Source organism: Tamandua tetradactyla, chromosome 14 (genome assembly GCF_023851605.1).
Source record: "Tamandua tetradactyla isolate mTamTet1 chromosome 14, mTamTet1.pri, whole genome shotgun sequence".
Taxonomy (NCBI): Eukaryota; Metazoa; Chordata; class Mammalia; order Pilosa; family Myrmecophagidae; genus Tamandua; species Tamandua tetradactyla.
Genome location: NC_135340.1, coordinates 63,002,879 through 63,028,321, shown reverse-complemented (window position 1 = coordinate 63,028,321; position 25,443 = coordinate 63,002,879). Strand labels below are relative to the sequence as shown.

Here is a 25,443-nt window from a genome sequence, read left to right as displayed (position 1 = left end):
AAAAGGCCACATTTGTATAATACAATTGTTTGTATATACAATTTTCTGTATAATACAATTGTATATTATTGTATAATGCAAATTTGTGTAATACAAATGTCCAGAATAGGCAAAACAATAGACACACACAGTAGCCACATGGATTAGTAGTTACTAGAGGGAGGGGAGAGAATGGAATGAGGAGTGACAGTTAACGGGTAATGGGTTCCCTCTTGGGGTAGTGAAAATATTTTGGAATTAGGTAGTTCTGATAGTTGCACAACCTTGTGAATATACTGAAAACCACTGAATTGTACACTTTAAAATTGTACATTATTTTATGGTACATGAATTATTTCAAATAAAAAGAACTTATTTGTACCATTTTTGTTTATTATTTGTTATCTACCTGCTTTGACTAGAATAGAAGCAATATGAAAGCCAAGTCTTTGTTTTCTTCACTATTGTGTCTCATTCACCTACGCTTCCTGGCATGTGTGAATGCTCAACACTCAACACACATTTGATAAATGAATGAATGAATGTCACTGTTTCCTCTCTAATCATACTCACAGATAGTGCCGCATGCTGCTCCCCGGCCAAACTTCCACTCCTGTTAGATGAGTTGTATGCTTACGGAGAGTCAGTTTTGCTTGAATTCAAAATCTGTTTGTGCTAGTGTACTTGTTATTGATAGGTCATATAAACCAATGATTTTTTTTTTTTTTCATGGGCACGCACTGGGAACCAAACCCAGGTCTCCGGCATGGCAGGTAAGAACTCTGCCACTGAGCCACTGTCATTCTGCCCTAAGCCAATGATATTTTAATGCAAAAAATGTTATTCCTATATAAACCTGAATAGAATGCTTTGGAAAAACTTTCAAAGACAAATTGCATAAAGAAAATGATGTTGAATTGAATATGAGCAAGATAACCATAAAAGATGACATGATAAAGCCATAACAATCTAGAAATCTGGACTCAAATGGTTTCTTTCTTCTTTTAACTCCTTCTCTTCTTTAAGAAAATGGAAATTGGACCAACAGAAATATGTTATACAATTAGTGAACCCACAATAAAAGAAATATAAAATTTTACATTCTAGGTTTTTGGTCAAAGTAAAAAGCCGAGGACTGTTGTGTACTCTTGCCTGTTTTAATTGAGTTTTTCATTAATTTCAGTTCTCAGTTTCAAACAGGTCAGGCAGAACGACATTTGCTATGTTTGTGGGATATGAGGGAGCAACGCTGCCTTTAGTTCGGGTTCATTTGCTGGTCACGCTTGTGCCAAGTGGCTTGAATGAAGCCTGTGGTACATTAGACCACGAATTTTGGGGAAGAGTTTTTCCTTCCAGAAAGAGCCTGTGCTCACTGTTCTGCCTTGTTTCTCTGCCCTGTAGGGCCCTCAGGAAAGATGTTTCACTCCGAATTTTCTGATAAGCTAATGTAGGTAACAGTGTTAGTAAACCATTGTGGAAATAAATGTACGATGCACATTCAGGAATTCCATGACGTCAGCATTCATGAGTATAACAGGCAACTTCTGGCTTCCCACTTTCCCACACCGGAATAGTTCAATTTCCAGATGCATTTGTCAAGGGTTAGTTTAGCTATAAGGCATATACCATAAAGCCTCAAGACTTGGTTATTGATCTAAGCAGTTATTGGATGAATAGGTCAATTTTACATAAGGTTGAATTCTGGCATTCCTATAGAGTATTTAAAATAACTCTCACCAGTGCATGGCATTCAAGAGCTCCATACTTTTTCTTAGCCAGTGTGTCCTTCATGTTATACCTTTCCATCCATCTTTCTCTATTAAAATTAAATTTTAATCTTTATTTTTATTGTGAAATTAACACATGGTCATTATAACACATTCAAAAATATGCAAGTGATTCACTCAGGTATCCATTTGTCACTGCACCTGGTCTGTTTAGCCTGCCCCAAATAGAATTAGCACTTAACTTGATGGCAACAAATGTGCTTTCTAGTAGTTAAGCATCGTGTAGCCTCAGGCTACAACATGTGTCAGCAACCAAAGATCCAGTTTCTACCTTTCAACTTTCTCTAGGGATTCCAAGAATGCCCCAGGTGTTCTGCCTATATTTTCCACTCTCAACAAGTATTAGTTCATTTGCCTTTGGAGGCCCACAAATGTTTATCATTGTAAATCACTACAGCTTCAAGTCTCCAAAGGGACGTTTAAAATATTTCCCATATATTTAGATGCTTTCATATAATTAGATTAATATTTCCTAAATTGCTACTCCATGGTTGTTAATAATTTCCACAGAAGTTTCTTGCTGAAATATTTTTGAGAAATTGTTAAAATGAGTTTTAATAAACTAACGCACATAGTAAGTTTCTGAAGAGGGTTATATTGTTAAATATTTGTACAATATCTAATAAGACACTTCCTAAAACTCCCTACATGATGAATTTAGCACTAGATTGGACCGTTTTATTATTGATCCTCAGTAGGCATTTTCAAAGGAAACCACGATGACACATTAATACTCAGGAAGTCTGAATACATGGACAAAACTACACTAAAAACTTTGGATTGTGTTTGTTTTTATGTGTGAGGCAATCACTAACCATCTAAGGACTGGGCTTGAAGATAAGATAATAAGGCTTAAGCAACAACTAGGATTCTGACATATTAGAAGAGACTCTTAGGATTTATCAAATATTTAGTGTAGGAAGCCAGAAGGAAAAGATTCTTCATAAAGAAGCTAGAAGTTGGAAACATCTCAAGAAGTTGGCAAAAGGAAGGAAAGAATAGAAACGTCATCCCAAAAGCTATGCAGAAGATCAGAGAGGATGAATCTGTAGAGATAACATCCAGAAATGAGACAGAAGCACCCACTTCTTGCTCCAAATAAAATATTAAGGAACATTCCTAGCTGTTGCTAATTTATTATCCCAGTCTATGGGGGATGAGTGTTATGCCTGGTAGTTGGTGAGGACTCGTTCCTGAGAAGACTAGAAGAAAAGAGGTGGCCCCTAGAGAGCCCACACATGTTCTCCATGTCCACACCTCTCTGGGCACCAGGGGAGTTTTGGGCAGGATTATCTCTTTTCTTTAGGCAATACTGTTGATTGACAGTCAAACTTGGGGCAAATTTGACCAATGAATGACAAAATTAGATGATTGGAAGACACATAAACAAGCACTAATTCTAATTAGTGAATTAGTATTAGTGAAATCGAATACTGATTTCACCCAGGATTGTTCAAGGGAGAAATCACTATCATTATACTCCTGCCCCGTCATTACCCAATATCATCTCAAATACTGTTAGTGACACAAAAATCACATCTCCAAGGCATCTATTCCTTTATTAGTTCTCATCAGTAGAAAATTGTCTGCCTTTCCTAATTTCTACCCATTGGTCCTACTTTTCATTGAGACAGAGGTCACAAACTGGTAACTAGCAGTTGCTTTTTGACTTGTCTCTGCAGTCTTTTATGAATAAGACTTCAAGTGGAGATGTGAATGTTTGGTTGCTCTTAAAAAATAGGGAGATGCAGCCATGCTGATCCTGCATTGCCATAGGACAACACTCAGCTGACACCAAGTGATGGCTGTATCCTTTAAAGGGCACGTGCATGTTCCAATATTAGTCTATTGACTTAAGCCCAGGCAAGCTCTATTTAGCAAAGGGATATTTGTATTTGCCACTCCCATTCTTGAATGGCACAGGACAAATCTAATCCCATATTTTCATGAGAGTTCTTCAAATATTTGCAGGCATGAATCACATTCCTTCAAGTGTTCTCTTTAGGACATGATTCCCTAAGCCCTGCTTGCTTCCCTCAAGGGAGTCATCATTGCCCTTCTTTAGATGTAGTCTCTGTTGTAGATAGCTTGCTCTCAATGATCCTGCCTCCTATTCATGCCCTTCTCTTGAGTGTGAGCTGACCCTTATGACTTGCTTCTAGCAACAGAATAGCACAAAAGTGATGGGACGTTGGGCAGTGTGACAGTGGCTCAGTGGCAGAATTCTCGCATGCCATGCCAGAGACCTGGGTTCAATTCCCAGTGCCTGCCCATGGAGGGAAAAACATAAAAAAAAGTGATGGGATGTCATCTCCAAGATCCAGTTACAAAGCACTCTGAACTCCTGACTTACGCTCTCTCTTCGGCTCTTACATTCTTGTTCTGATAAAGCAAGCTGCCATATGATAAGCTGCCCTACAAAGAGACCCAAGTGGCAAAGAACTGAGAGTGGCCTCTGGCCAACAAGTGGGGAAACGAGGCCTTCAGTCCAAGGGCCTGCAAGGAACTGAACAACAGGACAAGCCATGTGTGTGATCATGGAAACAGATCTTACTTCCCCAGTCGATCCTTGAGGTGACTATGGCTCCACCAACACCTTTATTGCAGTGTTGGAGAGATACCCAACCACAGAACCCCACTAAGCTGCCCCCAAATTCATGACCTACAGAAACTGTGAAACTGTGAGACAATAAATGTTGTTGCTTTAAGCCACTAAGTTTTGAGGTAATTGGTTATGCAGCTATAGATAATTAATATATCCCTCAAACTGAACACTTTACTTTACATCAATACTGAGTTTGTCACCTTCCCTGCTCTCAGCGCTTTCTTCTATTAATGTAATTTAAGATCGCATTAGCTTTTTGGCAGCTACATCACACTGTTGGCTCATAATGATCTTACCATCCTCTAAAACCCACAGGTGATTTTTCACAAGAAGTACCATCCATCCAAGTCTCACCCCACCATTACTTTATCTTATTTCCATATTGGCTTTGCAGTTTGCACCAAAAGTATTTTCATATTCAGTCATATATGACTGGATAATTTGTATTATGCACCCATAACATCATTGGTTTATTAATGCATCACAATGTTAAACATGGTATTGAAGATTTCAATTAAAATAGAGTTAACAAGAAGCACAAAGGTAAAAGATACTTTTATGAAAAGGTAGGATGGCTTTGACTGCTCAGAATCTGTAGGATGACTATAAGGAGAATTCTGGGCTTTTTGTTAACAAGTAGCAAAGCAGATAGAGCTCAGAGATTTAAGATGGTAGACTTGACGCATTCGTGGTCCCCAGGGAGTAGGCTGTATGTGAAATAAGAATTCAGACTAAATGAATTTATATTCCATCCAGCTATAGAGCTCATGAAATAACAGATGAGACAGCTGAAGGAAGGAAAACATTAGGCCAGTAGGATCCCCAATCCAAGTACTGATTTCTATCTCAAGTTCTCTCATGGCTTCTGAGCATGTCCAGTGAGTACCAGGCCGCACAGGGCTAGGCACCACTTCTGGTCACAGTAGGGCCAGAATATTTGCTGTGTCTCCCCAGAGAAAAATTGCTGCTATATTTCAAATCCAATATGCCTTTGAAGACAGTGATCAGAGGCCCATGGACAAGACGGCTTACATGTAGAATGGACTGAACTAAAAAGTCAGTGAAAGGAATGTGGGAGTATTATAGTAGAGAGGATCCAGAAAGAATGGGGAAGATGGTCATGTACTGCATGTACTGGTGCCTTTCATGTATGTTTTCTGATTTTTATGCTACTGCTTATCTTTTAGCAACCCTTTCTCTATAATGAAGAGAAGGCCAAATAGAGTGCTGAATACCAGTTTAATTCCTTGAGACCACCTCTTACTCCTGACTTTGTGAATATTTACCTTGGATCCTTGTCAGTTTGCTTCTTAAGCTACCTCCGGACACTTCTCAGTTTCCTCATATTTCCCTGATAATATCTGACATATAACTGACCCCCTGGAGAGTTTCGGGAATATTTTATTTTAAATGTCCCTGCGTTTGTCACCTCTATGAAATCAGTTGGGACCTTTGAATTATTGGATCATTTGTTTTTATGTTGGGCCACCTAAGAGAGTGTTGGCTATACTGATATGTAGAGTTTCCCTTTCTCCTTTTTGGTATTTGGCTCCTATGGTCTTATAATTCCTTGGAACATATCCCACTAATATTCATTTTGACCACCCAACTCCCAGCTAGAACCAAGACTTCAATATCCTGGGTGGCAAGATTTAATAAGTTAGATTTTATTAATTCCTAAATCATAAAATTTAAAAATGTGTCTTAAGATACATTTAAAAATGTGTCATGTATTATTTTAGGCATGTGAACTATGAAATAATAGCAAAAATGATGTGTTTAAATCCATGAAATCATGTAGCTGGCTGAAAGCATTCCAAAAAATAGAGTGGGAATAATAACTGTTGGTCAAATTGAATTCTGAAAGACGATCACACAGGGACCAGGCATACTCAAGGATGTGAATATGCTCTGTGGCAGAAATCATTTGAATGGAATTTCCTGTTCAGAAGGAATATTTATAATTTTAAAGACAGAAACAATATGAAGTTACAGTTATTCAATAGTTGATGCAGAGTTCAAATAGGACTGTAAGCTGCAATAGTCCTTCCATAAATCAACCAGTGATGTATAAGTTAGACCACTGAGGAATTAACAGTTTATTTGTTCTAAGGTGCTTTTATGTACAACATCCCATTCAGTTTGCCCCGTGATTTAGGCAGAACAAATGGCCACCTCCCCATCTAGCAGGTGAAGAAGTCGAACCTTAGGCAGAACTTCTCAAATTTCAATGTACAGTTGAAGGAGCGTCTGTTAAAATACAGATTCTGCTATAGTCAATCTAGAGGGTGGATCTTGAAATTTTGCAATTCTAACACGTATCCAGATGATACTTAGATGCTAGTCTAGGGACCACACAATGGGTAGCAAGATCTTAGAGAACATACATGATTCTAATTGGCCTGGCCAGGGAAAATCTGAAAGATCTGAGGTATAATGGAGGAAAAAATGGGCATTATGTATGTTTGCTGAGTATGTTGGTACATATTTAGAGCAGGCCTCTATAACAGAATTTATCAGAACGACTTGTATTTTATTGATGTAGTTTGGGCTGCTATCCAAGTAACCCTTAAGTTTCTTGAGCAGAAATCATAGTGGTGGTGGGGTGAGGTGGTGGTAATATGGCAAGGTGGTCACGGTCATGACAAAGATTATGATCCTGATAATGATAGCTAAAGTTAATTGAGTGCTTCCCTTGTCTCAGGCATTATTCTATCTTTGCATTACTGTCTTTAATCCTTATGACACTCATAGAAGACAAGTACTATTATTATCCCTAACTTACAAAAACAAAAATGAAAAATACGTGTTTGGGAGCTAGAGAAGATAAGCGACAGAGCTGGTCTTCAAACCCAGATCTGTCTCATGAAAGACCTGGGCCATTTCTCACTGGCTTTTGTATTGTTGCGGCTGGCCTAGAGCCGGAGAGAGTGATTTTATTTTTGTGAACTGGATACTTTGGCCTAAGAAAAAGTTGACTTTCCTAATAATTAACAATAGAATGGGCTATTCCAAAGGTATGAGCACCCTAATTATGCAGATTCTGGACCCGATGGGCAATTGGACTACCTCAGTGGTTTTCAAACTGAATTTTTCGGAGTTGCTTCAGAGATGACCTCCAATGGGCTGATGAATAAGTCTAGAGGACAGGCTCTAGCTCCTCCTGTGCTTTTACTAGAGTAGCCCTGTTTTCTCTGCTTTATGTATTCTGTATAAAGTTGTTGTGCTGCTACGTACCCCACAAATGGCCATGTTCTTTTAATCCATCCCTGTGGGGACAGACCTATTATGGGTGGGAACTTTTGGCTCAATTGAGATGTGACCCAGCCTATTCAGGATGGGGCTCAATCCCTTTACTGGGGTCTTTTATGAGGATAAAAGTGAGAAAATGCCCAGAGACATTTGGGAAAGAGCCATTGAAACCAAAACCTAGGAAAGAAGGGCCAGCAGACGTCGCCATTGCCTTCCCATGTGACAGAGGAAACCCGGAGACCAATAGCCTCTCCTTAGAGAAGGCAGCTTCCTCTTGATGCCTTAATTTGGACATTTTCATGGACTTAGAACTGTATATTTATAACCTAGTAAATCCCTATTGAAAAAGTGAACCCATTTCTGGTATATTGCATTCTGGCAGCTTTAGCAAACCAAAACAGTTGTATTTAAGTAAAGGTTTCTGCTGATATAAAAATGTTCAAAGCCTGTGGACAGATGGCCTCCAAGATCCTGTCTAGAGTTAACATTTCATGACTTGGCCTACATTGCAGGCCAGTGAAGGGAAGAGCTTGGACGAAAGTTCCAGTCAACTGGCTCTTTCTTCTAAACTGTGTTGTCCTGATGCCCAGATCCAGTACTGCCCTACTCCTTTCCTTAGAAAATTCACTGACAAATCACTGTTCAGAGACTTAGTAGTTTAAGGAATAGAGCTGAGAACTGGACAATCTTGGTACAAAGCCTGGCTCTTCCACGAATTAGCTATGGAACCTTGAGCAATCATTTGCTCATCCATGAAATATTCCACCCACTCTGGGCCAGGCACTGTTCTGTGTACTGGGAATACATTGATGAACAAGGCAGACAAGGTCCCTGCTCTCATCAAAGCCACATGTAGAGGGCACCCAGACAACAAACAATAGATAAATAAACAAGATAATGTATTGTAAGAAAGAGCACCACACACAGTAAAATAGAGTAAAAACAGCACATTTGATCAGGACCAGTGGCTTTGTGGGACACTTTAGATTGGGTAATCACCTCTTGTGGACATTTGGGCTGAGACCTGAAGGAAGATTGATGTAGTGATCTGGAGCTGGGAGTGGGAAACACATGCTAAGTGGAGGGGACGGCAAATGCAAAGTCATGATATGGGAGCCAATTTGATATATTTAAGGAATAGAATGTTCCAGTGTCGCCGGGAAATTGTAGCTAGAAGAAGAGTTGCACAGTAAGACTGGAGAGTTTGGTAGGAACTAGATCTCTAGAGCCAAGCAAAAACACTGGCTTTACTTATAGGAACGTCCTTACAAGGGTAAGATCGGTCAGTGCATGTGAGAGACTTAGAGTGAGGATTTACCTTAGAATGAGGATTTACAAGAAGTGAACGTTGGCCTCCAGGTGTTTTTTTCCCTGACTTCCTCCATTGGCTTTGTCTTGATGAGAAGCCCACTTTAGTAAAGAGAACACTCCACCATATACCTGGACTCCAATTAGGGAATCTGCCACTAATTAATCTGGTGACCTTAAGAAGTCATAGAATTTTACAGCACAACAATATCTTAGGGAGATTTTTCATTTTATTGATAAGGAAATGAGATGCCAGGAGGTCCACCTTAACTCAAGGTCATTCAGTACATCGTTAGAATCAGGGCTCTTGCTTCCCAGTGAGTACAGTGTTCTTTTTATTGCAAAATACTCTCCTTTCTTCCATTGGGCCTTAGGTACTTCACCTCAAAAGGAGGCAGGATTGACTTGGCATTAGGGGTCCACCTAATCCGTGCACAGAATTATTTTTCCCCGCCAACAGAGGGTTTGTAAAGTCTTTTAATTGAGTCCCTTTGGGTGGGTCATGAAGTCTCCATTTTGACACTGACCTCACCACTCCCTGTTCCCAGATCTGTGTCATTTGCCCAGCCCCTCTGTTTGCATGAAATTAGGGTCCTGGACCACAAAATCTCCAAAGTCTCTTCTCAACGTCAGTGTCTGATCCTGAGACTTTTCCCTTTAGATTTTCAGACAGCAGACAGAGGATTTCTGATGGGAAAAGAGAATCCTTTGGATTTACTTTTTCCCCTTCTGGCAGAAACACTGCCCATCAAATCAGGGAGAATGAGAAATCATAAACGTCTAGTCGTCTCAATCCAGAGAGGTCAAACTTGGACAGCCTCAGCTTATTAAATTTAACTCACAGAAAACCACCATGCAAGATCAAAAGGACAAACTGCTCCAGGGTTAGGGAAAAGGGCCCTTATTAGCTATAACACTACTTTTCAGGGAGACCCCTGCATTGCATAGGCAGAAAGTTCGTGAGGCTGGAACACTTTTCTGAGATGGCAGCATCCCAGTGGGCCCTATCCGAAGCTCAGAGCTGGGAGGAGCCACGTTGGCTGCAGATATTGGCCTCGAATGAAATGATGACTGTATATGCTTCGGGGAATTTTACTGTCTGAGCTCACCCACCCCGGCTGTGCTGGGCTTTGTTCACATAGCCTATTATCTATAACTGGGGAGCTACAACAGGCAATGACTTTAAATATCCCAGAGAGACTTAACCCTGCCCCACAGTGTGACACTCCCTCTTTAGCTCTGCGACACCCCTGCCTGTGCGACTCCGGTCTCAGGTCCCGGGAGGGTGTTACCTCATGTCCTTTCACAATAGACATGTAAATTCCTACATGATCTGCTCTGTCAAAGAATGCTGTGGCCTAAGTGACAAAGCATCAATTCCATTACGCTTCATGTTCCTTATCTATTCACTCATGCATTTATTCATTTAATCAACAAATATTTGTTGAGTGACTCTTATGTACTAGACATTATTCCAGATGCTAGGGATACATGAATGAACAAATCAAGTGAAAAATTCTTGCTCTTTTGGAGCTTATGTTCTGTCTATGCAGGAGATGAGTTAGCCTGTAGGTATTGTAAAAAGGCATAAGGCTTTATGATTATCTCTTAACTGTGTGACAGTCTCTTGGCTGCATCTTAAGGATTACTAAAGGTCTAGTAACTTTTCCTTCTCTCATTTCTCTTCTCATATCCACAGTGGCTGTGAGGAGCAAAAATATGATTTCCCAGGTAAAGAGCTAGAAGTCAAGAGGTCTGGGTTTCCAAATAATCACAGTCAATTCAGTTCTCTGTCCTAACTGATATATTTATTGATATGTCCTAATTGCTTTCCACTTTTGAAATACCCTAATCATCTTGACCTGTGTATCCATAATTAAGATATAGCTAACTCTTACTTATGCAGGGAATGAAGATTTAGCAGATTATCTAGACTCTGGACTGATGGTGCCTCCTACTTAATTTTAACACTTCCTGCTATTCACCTTGACCTTCACCACAGAGTGGACAGAGAAAGGTAAGACTTGAGCCAATCTGTAGTAACCTTGCTATTCAGGGGAGCACGGTCTCCAGCTTTATGTAATTTATCTACCTGTTTCTTCCCACTAATTCCTTCCATTTCAAGAGTGGCTGGAAGAGCAGAACTGTCGTCCCCTGTAAAATCCTAGTGAGTTTCTTGGACATAAAAGAAATACGCTAAAGCCCACATAGTAGTATTTATGAATGACTTTTTAATACTTTGGGAAATGTAATGTTGCAGGTTGTTGTACTGGATGGGGCGGGGGGATATGGGTCATTGAGGTAAGACCAGCTCAGTGGCTGGTGGTAAAGTTTCTTTAAACGGTGGTTGGGTATTTGCCATGTGGAATTTGGAAGAAGACAAATCTCAGAGGAGGACAACCATGAGTAAAAGGGAATTAAGTTAGTAACTGGACTGTATTTACTCAATTTCCAGTTCTTTCCTTGGCAACTCTGTAAATCTCCTTAGTTCCTCCCACCTGGCCAGTGAAGTCTGGCATACCCCTAGTTTCTGATCTAATGGTATTGAGGGGAGTTAAAGAAGGAATGACAAAAGATAAGTGGCCTAATGAGAATTCCACTCTTTACCAAGGCCCCTGAAGCAGTAGCAGATTTGCGTCACAGGAGTATCCAGCAGAGTAGGGACAACTGGCACGTGGTGGAAGTGGCTGGGAAGAGCACAAAACACGGAGAAATGTGTCTAAGTCTGTGACAGTTAGGTTCTGGTGTCAACTTGATGATGCCCAGTTGTCTAGTCAGGCAAGCACTGTCCTGACTGTTGCTGCAAGGATATTTCATGGCTGGCTGATATACTGGATGGCTGGTGTACTAAATCATCAGTCGGTTGATTGCATCTGTGGCTGACTACATCTGCAATCAACTAAGGCGTGTCACCCACCAATGAGATAATCCAATCTGCTGATGGCTTTTAAGGAAGAAGAGAGACTTCTTCACTGCTTCTTCAGCCAGAGAGCTTCTCCTGTAGAGTTTGTCCAGACCCTTCATCGGAGCTCCCAGCTTCACAGCCTGCCCTAGGATTTTGGACTCTTCCATTCCCATGGTGGTGTGAGATACCTTTATAAATCTTGTATTTACAGATATCTCTTATTGGTTTTGTTTCTCTAGAGAATCCTGACTAATACAAAGTGCATGACTCATGAGCAGACCTGGGACAGACTTGACTTTCCCACAGTATCATAAGGAAATGAATCTTGAGAGTACTTTGTCATCTAGCTCCTTGCTTCTGCCAATAAATGTGGATAGGTGAACCTTTCATAAACATTCCCTTGAACGTGGTGTACCTCCTAGCCACTCTATCTTTCTTCCTTTTTTTTTAACCAAACTTCTTGAAATGCTTAGATTTCCTGTCTCCTTGTCATTCTTATTTTAACTTTATCTTAATTTGGCTCCTATCTTGTCAAATTCATTCTCTGCCTTACCTCCTTGGTGTCATATCTGATAGTGTTATTCCCTTGAAATTCTCTTCCTTATATCATCCTGGGTCTTGCTTCTCTGGGGCCTTTTCTTGTCTCTTCTATGGCTCTTTTTCCACCTCCAATCCTAAAGCCATTGGAGGGCATTAAGGCTTAATTTTCATAAATTCAACACTTACCCTAGACTGCTGAATGCCAAAAAAAAAGGGCTTTCCCAACCCCTTGTTCATAGCTAGAGTATAAAGACACTTTTTGGGAGTCCTCCTGTAAACTCAAGATCTCTTAAAATGAACTGATCTTTTCTCTACATCCAGCTATCAATCTGATTTTAGAAGAAGAAGAAAAATCTCAGAGGTAAATCTCTGTCATCAAAACCATTGGGTTTATTTTTTTCTCTCTCTCATTTTCCAGGTTTGAAGCCTTGTCTTCACTCATTTCTTCTATCTCTGATAGTTAGCTAATCTACTGACTTCTTTTACTTATTCCTCACGTCTGATAACTTTGTTCTCATTGCCTCCCCCAGTTCCTCTCCACCTTGTTTCTGGACCAGCACATCAACCTCCCAAGGAAACTCCCTGACTTCAAGCTCTCCCTGCTCCAGTCTATCCTGCACGTGGACACCAGACCAATTTTCCTTAAACATTGCACCACTCCCTGCTCGTATCAAACACAAATCCCTGTGCCAAGTTTCTGAGGCCCTTCATAGTCTGATTCCCCTTTACTGACCCAATGGCTTTTTCCATTTTCCTCAAACTTCCTCTTTGCTCTTAATCAGATGGATCTCTCTATTGTTCCTCAAACACACAAAGCTCATTTGCATTTATTTTTGTGCTTTTTCTCCTAAGCCTGGACAGCCTCCTCTCCTTCTCTCAGTTTATATAGATCACACCTATCATTTGAGGTAAATTTTACCTCCTTCGCTAACTAAAAATCCCCTTCCAATGTGTTTCCACAAGCCAACAGTTTATACCATATTATATAGCACTAATTTGCATTAGTCCTTAATGGTTTGCCCATTGTTTCACATATTAGTCACATCTCCCCAAGTAAACTGTAAGATCTTTAGGGCAAGGACTACTGATTATACTATGCCACACATACTCTATCGAACTATACTACTCTATAGTACTTCTTCTGCTCTACCCTTCTACACCATAAACTTTTGTATTTCTCATGGAGACTAAGATTTTTGTTGATTGTATTTAGGTGGGCTCTGCCCCACCCCACCTTCTCCCACTAAGTATGCTATCTCATCTCATCCCTCCTCAACTCCACCATGCCAAAGATAAATATAGGTTGATTTTTTTTCAGAAAAAAAAATTATTATTGGCTAAGATTATCCTATCTTTTAGACTCCATATTTCTCTACACAGAGAAATTCTTGCTTTCTTGGTCACATCTTTTATACTCATTTGAAATTATTAACTAAGCAAAAGTCTAACTTTTTTATCCTTGAGTTACTGGTTCTCAAAGTAGAAAAATAATTTAAATAGACTATGAGAGAGGTTTAGTCAGCTTCAAGAAGGTGTTCTCCTATCAAAGAGCTCAGGCTTTACAAACCTTTACGTAGAAGAAAAATCACACTGTTCTTGTCAATGTGGAAAATAATATGCCTAGAAGAAACAGAAACATGGTTGTTTACCCTTTGGCAATATATGCAGCTTCAAACTCACTAAATTAAAAGTTTGTTCCCTTCAGAATATAAATTGACTGTCAAGAACCTGTGTACCCAATAATTATGTGCTGCATATTTTTCTCTTAGTTCATGCACACCATGTATTGTATAACATTACCTCATACACCATATTCATCATTTGTCACATGCAAAATACATAAAATACATCATATATGTCCCACTAGATATCAAAGGCATCCAAGTCTAATTAACTTATTTTACAGACTGTCTCTATTTCTTTTCCAGGGCACACAAACATCAAGAAATCAGAAGTCACTCTTAGTGTTTGAATAACCAATTGTAGTAAATCGTAGTATCTTAGCTTGCTATTCTTTATCTGTACAGTCAGTCTTTATTTGTATAGTTGCTTTTCTTTTTAATGAGAAAGGCTGTAGGTTTACAGAAAATGGAGTCCACATATACCTCCCCTTACAGACACAGTTTTTCCTGTTGTTAATACTTTGCTACCTTTGTTATAATTGATGAAACAATATTATTATAATTATACTATTACCTCTAGTTAATAGTTTAATTAGGGTTCACAGTGTTGTAAAGTCTGGTTTTTAAAATTTTTGTATTCTAGTAATATTCATTGAACCTAAAATGTCCCCCTTTTAATCTCATTCAAATATACAATTCAGTGCTGTTAATTAAAAAAATGTTGTGCTACCATCACACCATCCATTACCAAAACTCTTCCATCACCCCGCACAGTAACTTTGCACCAATTAAGCACCAACTTTCCATTCTTTACCCACGCCCCAGCTCCTGGTAAACTGTATTCTAGTTTCTGACTCTGTGGATTTGTTTATTAGAATTATTTCATGCAAAGGAGATCATATAATATTTTTCCTTTGGTGTCTGGCATATTTCACAAAATGTGATGTCTTCAATGTTCAACCATCTTGTCGCATCTATCGGAACTTATTCTTCTTACAGTTGAATAATATCCCATTATATATATATGTACTATATTTTGTTTATCCATTTATCATTTAATAGAGACTTAGGTTGCTTCCATCTTTTGGCAATTGTGAATAATGCTTCTACAATCACCAGTGTGCAAATATCTATTTCAAACTCTGCTTTCAATTCTTTTATATATACCTAGAAGTGGATTACCAAGTCATATGGTAATTCTATACTTGATTTTCTGAGGAACTGCCAAATGCTTTCCACAGCAGCTCCAGCATTTTACATTCACACCAACAATGCAGTAGTATTCCTATTTCTCCAAATCTTCTCCAATACTTGTTATTATTATTATTTTTTTTAATGGTAGCCATTCTAGGAGTGTGTGAAATGGTGTCTCCTGGTTTTGATTTGCATTTCCTAGGGACTGATGATGTTGAACATCTTTTCATGTGCTTATAGACCATTTGTATTTCTTCCTTTTGCCCTTTTGAAAAAACTGGGTTGTTCGTCTCTTTGTTGTTGAATTATGAGATTTCTTCATATATTCTGGATATTAAACTCTTATAAAAAATGTGGTTTCCAAATATTTTCTCTCATTCTGTAGGTTGTCCCTTAATTTTCATGGTAAAGTCCTTTGATGCACAAACATTTTTAATTTTGATGACACTCCATTTATTTATTTATTTTTCTTTGTGTTCATGATTTTGGTGTAAAATGTAAGAAACCATTGCCTGATGTGAAGTCTTAAAAATGCTTCACCATGTTTTCTTCCAGGAGTTTCATAGGTTTGTTTCTTGAATTTAGGTATCTGATCCATTTTGAGTTAACTTTTCTATATGGTATGAGGTAGGGGTCAACTTTCATTCTTGTTTGCATATAGATATCCCATTTTCTCAGTATAATTTGTTGAAGGACTGTTTTTTCCTTATTGAGTGGACTAGGTACCCTTATAAAAAAATCAATTGGCTATAGATATATATGTTTATTTCTGAGTCCTCAATTTGATTCTGTTGGTCTGTATGTCTGTCCTGGTGCCAATACCATGCTGTTTTAGTTACTGAAGCTTTGTAATACATTTTAAATTGTAAGTGTGAGCCCGCCAACTTTGTTGATTTTCAAGATAATTTTGGCTATTTGGGGCCACTTTTCCTTCCATAAAAATTTGATGAGTAGCATTTCTGCAAAGAAGGCTGTTGGAATTTTGATTGGGATAGTATTGAATATGTAAATTGCTTTGGAATATCCTTTCGTTTATTTAGTTCTTCTATAATTTCATTTATCAATGTTTTATAGTTTTCCATGTATAAGTCCTTTACATTCTTGGTTTAATTTATATATATATATATAATAAAATTGAGATTATTGAATGGTATGTATGGCTTGTTTCCTGCTTTTTTTCACCTACCATTATATTATAGGCATTACTCCAAACCATTATCCTTCCAAGCCATAATTTTAAATGGAATATCATGTGAATATACCACAATATATTTATTGCTCTTTTGTTAGTCAACATGATTATTTCTAACTGTTATAAATCATACTACAATGACTATCCTTATAAAAAATCTATTTGTAGTTCTGATTGTTTTCCTAGGAATGATTTCTGGAATTGACATTATCAGGAAAGTCTACTGATATTTTAAACCATTTTTTATTGTGGACAATTTTAAGCATAAATAAAAGCTACAGAATAGTAAAGTGAAGCCCATGTACCTATCTCTTAGCATCAATAATTATCAACTTAGGGGCCATCTTGTTTCTCCTCTACCATCACCCACATTACCCCCTCTGGGTTATTTTGAAGCTGACTCCAGGTATCCAACCATTCTATCCTGGAACTCATCCTTAACTTCTTTCACTGATCCTACACATCCAATTCATCAGCACATCTCATTGGTCTTATCCTTTCCATCTCATCTCCATTGGTGTCCTACTCTAGGCAGACCACCATGATGCCATGCCTGGATGACTCCAATAGTTTTCTAACTGGTTCCCCACTTCTACTCTTGCCCACTTAGCTAATGCAAAGCATCTTATAGTTCTGATAACTATTTTAAGATTATTTCCCATAACAATTCATAAAAAATTCATTTTACCTAAATCAATACCTATATCTGATATATAGGCATATACTGAAGAATATGTCATATCTATAAATCTGGATCTAGGTCTATATTATGAATATAGGTATATATTCTTAAATTCAGCCATCAAGTTATATCTAAAACTGGTATATCTGAAGGTTTTCTAAAAAATTACATATAGTTTTGGTTTGGATGGTTTGCATGGGAAGAGGAGGTTAAATTAAATGATTCTTTAAAGTTTCTTCTAGCTATTGAATGTTTGAGACTATGACATTTCTTGATGGAATACAGGTCTGTAGGTGAAAACTGAAGTAGAAGAAGATTATCGCTTTTTTTTTTTACAAATATTTTTATTGACAAATCTTCACACACATATAGTCTGTACATGGTATACAGTCAATGGCTCACAATATCATCACATAGTTTTGTATTCATCACCATGATAATTTTTTAGAACACTTTCATCACTCCAGAAAAAAAAATTAGAAATAAAAAAGAAAAAAACTCATATATCCCAACCGCTTACCCCTCTCTCTCATTGACCACTAATATTTCCACCTACCCAATTTATTTTATTTATCCCCCTATTATTTACATATTTTTATCCATATTTTTTTTACTCATCTGTCCTTACCGTGGATAAAAGGAGTGTCAGACACAGGTTTTCATAATCACACAGTCACATTGTAAAAGTTTATCTTTTTTTTTTTTTTTTTGATTTTTTTTATTAATTAAAAAAAGAATTAACAAAACAATTAGAAATCATTCCAATCTACATGTACAATCAGTAATTCTTAATAACATCACATAGTTGCATATTCATCATTTCTTAGTACATTTGCATCGATTTAGAAAAAGAAATAAAAAGACAACAGAATAAGAATTAAAACAATAATAGAAAGAAAAAAAAACAAAAAAAACAAAAACAAAAAACCTATACCTCACATGCAGCTTCATTCAGTGTTTTAACATAATTGCATTACAATTGGGTAGTATTGTGCTGTCCATTTCTGAGTTTTTATATCCAGTCCCGTTGTACAGTCTGTATCCCTTCATCTCCAATTATCCCTTCTCTTTTTTTTTTTTTTTTAATTAACGGAAAAAAAGAAATTAACCCAACATTTAGAGATCATACCATTCTACACATGCAATCATTAATTCTTAACATCATCACATAGATGCATGATCATCATTTCTTAGTACATTTGCATTGGTTTAGAAGAACTAGCAACATAACCGAAAAAGATATAGAATGTTAATATAGAGAAAAAAATAAAAGTAATAATAGTAAAATCAAAACAAAACAAAACAAAACAAAACAAAAACCTATAGCTCAGATGCAGCTTCATTCAGTGTTTTAACATGATTACTTTACAATTAGGTATTATTGTGCTGTCCATTTTTTTTTTTTTTTTTTTTTTTTTTTTTTTTTTTTAAAGGAAAGACAGAGAGAAGGAAGGAAGGAAGGAAGAAAGGGAAACATCTTTAAACATTTTCTTGTTTTATTGTATTTTGTTTTTCCGTTTTCTGTTACATGGGCTGGGGCCGGGAATCGAACCGAGGTCCTCCGGCATAGCAGGCAAGCACTTTGCCCGCTGAGCCACCGCGGCCCGCCCTGTGCTGTCCATTTTTGAGTTTTTGTATCTAGTCCTGTTGCACAGTCTGTATCCCTTCAGCTTCAATTACCCATTGTCTTACCCTGTTTCTAACTCCTGCTGAACTCTGTTACCAATGACATATTTCAAGTTTATTCTCGAATGTCCGTTCACATCAGTGGGACCATACAGTATTTGTCCTTTAGTTTTTGGCTGGATTCACTCAGCATAATATTCTCTAGGTCCATCCATGTTATTACATGGTTCATAAGTTTATCTTGTCTTAAAGCTGCATAATATTCCATCGTATGTATATACCACAGTTTGTTTAGCCACTCTTCTGTTGATGGAGATTTTGGCTGTTTCCATCTCTTTGCAATTGTAAATAATGCTGCTATAAACATTGGTGTGCAAATGTCCGTTTGTGTCTTTGCCCTTAAGTCCTTTGAGTAGATACCTAGCAATGGTATTGCTGGGTCGTATGGCAATTCTATATTCAGCTTTTTGAGGAACCGCCAAACTGCCTTCCACAGTGGTTGCACCCTTTGACATTCCCACCAACAGTGGATAAGTGTGCCTCTTTCTCCGCATCCTCTCCAGCACTAGTCATTTTCTGTTTTGTTGATAATGGCCATTCTGGTGGGTGTGAGATGATATCTCATTGTGGTTTTGATTTGCATTTCTCTAATGGCCAGGGACATTGAGCATCTCTTCATGTGCCTCTTGGCCATCCGTATTTCCTCTTCTGAGAGGTGTCTGTTCAAGTCTTTTTCCCATTTTGTAATTGGGTTGGCTGTCTTTTTGTTGTTGAGATGAACAATCTCTTTATAAATTCTGGATACTAGACCTTTATCTGATATATCATTTCCAAATATTGTCTCCCATTGTGAAGGCTGTCTTTCTACTTTCTTGATGAAGTTCTTTGATGCACAAAAGTGTTTAATTTTGAGGAGTTCCCATTTATTTATTTCCTTCTTCAGTGCTCTTGCTTTAGGTTTAAGGTCCATAAAACCGCCTCCAGTTGTAAGATCCATAAGATATCTCCCAACATTTTCCTCTAACTGTTTTATGGTCTTAGACCTAATGTTTAGATCTTTGATCCATTTTGAGTTAACTTTTGTATACGGTGTGAGAGATGGGTCTTCTTTCATTCTTTTGCATATGGATATCCAGTTCTCTAGGCACCATTTATTGAAGAGACTGTTCTGTCCCAGGTGAGTTGGCTTGACTGCCTTATCAAAGATCAAATGTCCATAGATGAGAGGGTCTATATCTGAGCACTCTATTCGATTCCATTGGTCGATATATCTATCTTTATGCCAATACCATGCTGTTTTGACCACTGTGGCTTCATAATATGCCTTAAAGTCAGGCAGCGCGAGACCTCCAGCTTCGTTTTTTTTCCTCAAGATGTTTTTAGCAATTCGGGGCACCCTGCCCTTCCAGATAAATTTGCTTATTGTTTTTTCTATTTCTGAAAAATAAGTTGTTGGGATTTTGATTGGTATTGCATTGAATCTGTAAATCAATTTAGGTAGGATTGACATCTTAACTATATTTAGTCTTCCAATCCATGAACACGGTATGCCCTTCCATCTATTTAGGTCTTCTGTGATTTCTTTTAGCAGTTTTTTGTAGTTTTCTTTATATAGGTTTTTTGTCTCTTTAGTTAAATTTATTCCTAGGTATTTTATTCTTTTAGTTGCAATTGTAAATGGGATTCGTTTCTTGATTTCCCCCTCAGCTTGTTCATTACTAGTGTATAGAAATGCTACAGATTTTTGAATGTTGATCTTGTAACCTGCTACTTTGCTGTACTCATTTATTAGCTCTAGTAGTTTTGTTGTGGATTTTTCCGGGTTTTCGACGTATAGTATCATATCATCTGCAAACAGTGATAGTTTTACTTCTTCCTTTCCAATTTTGATGCCTTGTATTTCTTTTTCTTGTCTAATTGCTCTGGCTAGAACCTCCAACACAATGTTGAATAATAGTGGTGATAGTGGACATCCTTGTCTTGTTCCTGATCTTGGGGGGAAAGTTTTCAATTTTTCCCCATTGAGGATGATATTAGCTGTGGGTTTTTCATATATTCCCTCTATCATTTTAAGGAAGTTCCCTTGTATTCCTATCTTTTGAAGTGTTTTCAACAGGAAAGGATGTTGAATCTTGTCAAATGCCTTCTCTGCATCAATTGAGATGATCATGTGATTTTTCTGCTTTGATTTGTTGATATGGTGTATTACATTAATTGATTTTCTTATGTTGAACCATCCTTGCATACCTGGGATGAATCCTACTTGGTCATGATGTATAATTCTTTTAATGTGTTGTTGGATACGATTTGCTAGAATTTTATTGAGGATTTTTGCATCTGTATTCATCAGAGAGATTGGTCTGTAGTTTTCTTTTTTTGTAATATCTTTGCCTGGTTTTGGTATGAGGGTGATGTTGGCTTCATAGAATGAATTAGGTAGTTTTCCCTCCACTTCGATTTTTTTGAAGAGTTTGAAGAGAATTGGTACTAATTCTTTCTGGAACGTTTGGTAGAATTCACATGTGAAGCCATCTGGTCCTGGACTTTTCTTTTTAGGAAGCTTTTGAATGACTAATTCAATTTCTTTACTTGTGATTGGTTTGTTGAGGTCATCTATGTCTTCTTGAGTCAAAGTTGGTTGTTCATGTCTTTCCAGGAACCCGTCCATTTCCTCTAAATTGTTGTATTTATTAGCGTAAAGTTGTTCATAGTATCCTGTTATTACCTCCTTTATTTCTGTGAGGTCAGTAGTTATGTCTCCTCTTCCATTTCTGATCTTATTTATTTGCATCCTCTCTCTTCTTCTTTTTGTCAATCTTGCTAAGGGCCCATCAATCTTATTGATTTTCTCATAGAACCAACTTCTGGCCTTATTGATTTTCTCTATTGTTTTCATGTTTTCAATTTCATTTATTTGTGCTCTAATCTTTGTTATTTCTTTCCTTTTGCTTGCTTTGGGGTTAGCTTGCTGTTCTTTCTCCAGTTCTTCCAAATGGATAGTTAATTCCTGAATTTTTGCCTTTTCTTCTTTTCTGATATAGGCATTTAGAGCAATAAATTTCCCTCTTAGCACTGCCTTTGCTGCGTCCCATAAGTTTTGATATGTTGTGTTTACATTTTCATTCGCCTCGAGGTATTTGCTAATTTCTCTTGCAATTTCTTCTTTGACCCAGTCGTTGTTTAGGAGTGTGTTGTTGAGCCTCCACGTATTTGTGAATTTTCTGGCACTCTGCCTATTATTGATTTCCAACATCATTCCTTTATGGTCTGAGAAAGTGTTGTGTAAGATTTCAATCTTTTTAAATTTGTTGAGACTTGCTTTGTGACCCAGCATATGGTCTATCTTTGAGAATGATCCATGAGCACTTGAGAAAAAGGTGTATCCTGCTGTTGTGGGATGTAATGTCCTATAAATGTCTATTAAGTCTAGTTCATTTATAGTAATATTCAGATTCTCTATTTCTTTGTTTATCCTCTGTCTAGATGTTCTGTCCCTTGATGAGAGTGGTGAGTTGAAGTCTCCAACTATTATGGTATATGAGTCTATTTCCCTTTTCAGTGTTTGCAGTATATTCCTCACGTATTTTGGGGCATTCTGATTCGGTGCGTAAATATTTATGATTGTTATGTCTTCTTGTTTAATTGTTCCTTTTATTAGTATATAGTGTCCTTCTTTGTCTCTTTTAACTGTTTTACATTTGAAGTCTAATTTGTTGGATATTAGTATAGCCACTCCTGCTCTTTTCTGGTTGTTATTTGCATGAAATATCTTTTCCCAACCTTTCACTTTCAATCTATGTTTATCTTTGGGTCTAAGATGTGTTTCCTGTAGACAGCATATCGAAGGATCCTGTTTTTTAATCCATTCTGCCAATCTATTTCTTTTGATGGGGGAATTCAGTCCATTGACATTTAGTGTTATTACTGTTTGGATAATATTTTCCTCTAACATTTTGCCTTTTGTATTATATATATCATATCTGATTTTCCTTCTTTCTACACTCTTTTCCATATCTCTCTCTTCTGTCTTTTTGTATCTGACTCTAGTGCTCCCTTTAGTATTTCTTGCAGAGCTGGTCTCTTGGTCACAAATTCTTTCAGTGACTTTTTGTCTGAGAATGTTTTAATTTCTCCCTCATTTTTGAAGGATAATTTTGCTGGATATAGGAGTCTTGGTTGGCAGTTTTTCTCTTTTAGTATTTTAAATATATCATCCCACTGTCTTCTAGCTTCCATGGTTTCTGCTGAGAAATCTACACAAAGTCTTATTGGGTTTCCCTTGTATGTAATGGATTGTTTTTCTCTTGCTGCTTTCAAGATCTTCTCTTTCTCTTTGACCTCTGACATTCTAACTAGTAAGTGTCTTGGAGAACGCCTATTTGGGTCTAATCTCTTTGGGGTGCGCTGCACTTCTTGGATCTGTAATTTTAGGTCTTTCATAAGAGTTGGGAAATTTTCAGTGATAATTTCTTCCATTAGTTTTTCTCCTCCTTTTCCCTTCTCTTCTCCTTCTGGGACACCCACAACATGTATATTTGTGCGGTTCATATTGTCCTTGAGTTCCCTGATACCCTGTTCAAATTTTTCCATTCTTTTCCCTATAGTTTCTGTTTCTTTTTGGAATTCAGATGTTCCATCCTCCAAATCACTAATTCTATCTTCTGTCTCTTTAAATCTATCATTGTAGCTATCCATTATTTTTTCTATGTTTGCTACTTTATCCTTCACTTCCATAAGTTCTGCGATTTGTTTTTTCAGTTTTTCTATTTCTTCTTTATGTTCAGCCCATGTCCTCTTCATGTCCTCCCTCAATTTATCGATTTCATTTTTGAAGAGGTTTTCCATTTCTGTTCGTATATTCAGCATTAGTTGTCTCAGCTCTTGTGTCTCATTTGAGCTATTGGTTTGTTCCTTTGACTGAGCCATATTCTCAATCTTTTGAGCGTGGACAGTTATCTTCTGCTGCTGGCGTCTGGGCATTTATTCAGATTTCTCTTGGTGTTGGACCCAGCAAGGTTGTAATATTTTTCTGTGAAATCTCTGGGTTCTGTTTTTCTTATCCTGCCCAGTAGGTGGCGCTCGTGGCACACGTTTGTCTGCGGGTCCCACCAGTAAAAGGTGCTGTGGGACCTTAAACTTTGGAAAACTCTCGCCGTCCTGGGGGTTCGCTAGCCGAAGCGGCTTGAGCCGGCCCTGGGTCCGAACGCAGGGAGGGTGTCCGAACGCAGGGAGGGTTGCTGGTCGCGGCAGCCAGGGAAAGAGCCCATCCGAATTTCCTAGTCGGCCCTGGGCAACAAGCGTGGCGGGAGGGCGCCAGCGGCAGCGGCCCGCCCGAGAGAGTGCACGTTCCCCGGGAGTCACGGGGTCACCGTTCTCCGCGGCCTGGGGGTTTCCGATCCAATTCTCTCAGTTGGTCCGGGGGACTGCGCGTGGTGTGGGCGCCAGTCGCCTTGGTTTCAGGGGACCACCTCTCCAATTCTCCCAGCCGGCCCGGGAAGGGGGAAGGGAGTAACTCTGGCCGCTTGCCACCCCGCCCGGTAAGGCCCGCGCGCTTCGGCGATCTCACCCGAGCTGCTTCTCTCAGCCAGCCAGCCGTTCCAGGATGGGGTACGCTGTCTTTTTTATCTCTGTTGTGGCTTTGGGCGCTTTCTGTATCGTTTCTACTCCCCTAGTAGGTGTCCTGGAGAAGAAACTAAGATCCGCGCGTCTTACTAGGCCGCCATCTTCCAGGAAACTCCTAAAAGTTTATCTTTATACAATTATCTTCAAGAACCAAAGCTACTGGAACACAGCTCAACAGTTTCAGGTACTTTCCTCCAGCCACTCCAATATACCAAAAACTAAAAAGGGACACCTACACCATGCATAAGAATAACTTCTAGAATAACCTCTTGACTCTGTTTGAAATTTCTTAGTCACTGAAACTTTATCTTGTCTCATTTCTCTTTTCTTCCTTTTGGTCAAGAAGTCTTTCTCAATCCCTTAATGCTGGGTCCCTGCTCATCTTGGGATTTCTGTCCCACGTTGCCAGGGAAATTTATACCCACATGGGGGTAGGGGGTAGGGCAGTGAGTCCACCTGCTGAGTTGGCTTACAGAGAGAGACCACATCTGAGTAATAAAAGAGGTTCTCTGGGGGCAACTCTTAGGCATAATTTTAAGTAGACTTAGCCTATCCATTGCAGGAATAAGTTTCATAGGAGTGAACCACAAGTTCTAGGGCTTGGCCCTTTTATCTGGTGTTCCCATTGTTTGAGAGAATATCAAAAATTCTCCAAATGGGGAGGTTGAATATCTCCTCCTTCCTCCCCATTCCCCCAAGGGGACTTTGCAAATACTTCTTTATTTACTACCCAAATTACTCTGGGATATATCAGAGCATCACACTAAACTGGACAAATCAACAAGATCTCATGCCCTCTTCAAGAGTCCATGTACCCATGGTTTTCCCTAAACTGACCATACAAATTAAATTAGGTAATGCGCTCCCCAAAATATAAATTTTACGCCAAATAAACCTCTCTTCCTTTGGTCTCACACAGGATTTGAAGATCTAAAATATAGATGATATCATCCTTTACTCTGTATTCTAATCTATGTTAGTCCTATCCAGATCAGCTTCCTTCATATCTCTAGTCGAAGTCTGATCCCTTTCTCAACTTTTTAAACAGTTCCTGTATGAAGTTTTCATAATTTCAGAGCTCTAATACTGAGTCTCAGAAGTCACACGAATAACCCAAGTTTCTGGGACC

The 25,443-nt window shown here is 38.3% G+C and overlaps 1 long non-coding RNA gene across 4 annotated transcripts in view; it reads right to left on the bottom strand.

Moving 5' to 3' along the window:
• The window catches only part of LOC143655149 (uncharacterized), a 34,680-nt gene that overhangs the window by 4,603 nt on the left and 4,634 nt on the right, over positions 1–25,443 (bottom strand). Inside the window, exons 2-4 of one of the 4 annotated variants that reach the window (XR_013162072.1) lie at positions 13,944–13,996; positions 12,390–12,510; positions 9,153–9,314 (exon numbers count right to left, since the gene is read on the bottom strand). This is a non-coding gene — a long non-coding RNA (uncharacterized LOC143655149). Of the gene's footprint in view, positions 1–9,152; positions 9,315–10,536; positions 10,634–11,294; positions 11,619–12,389; positions 12,511–13,943; positions 13,997–25,443 lie in introns of those variants that run through there. The other 3 variants (XR_013162073.1, XR_013162071.1, XR_013162074.1) reach the window with 3 other exon arrangements.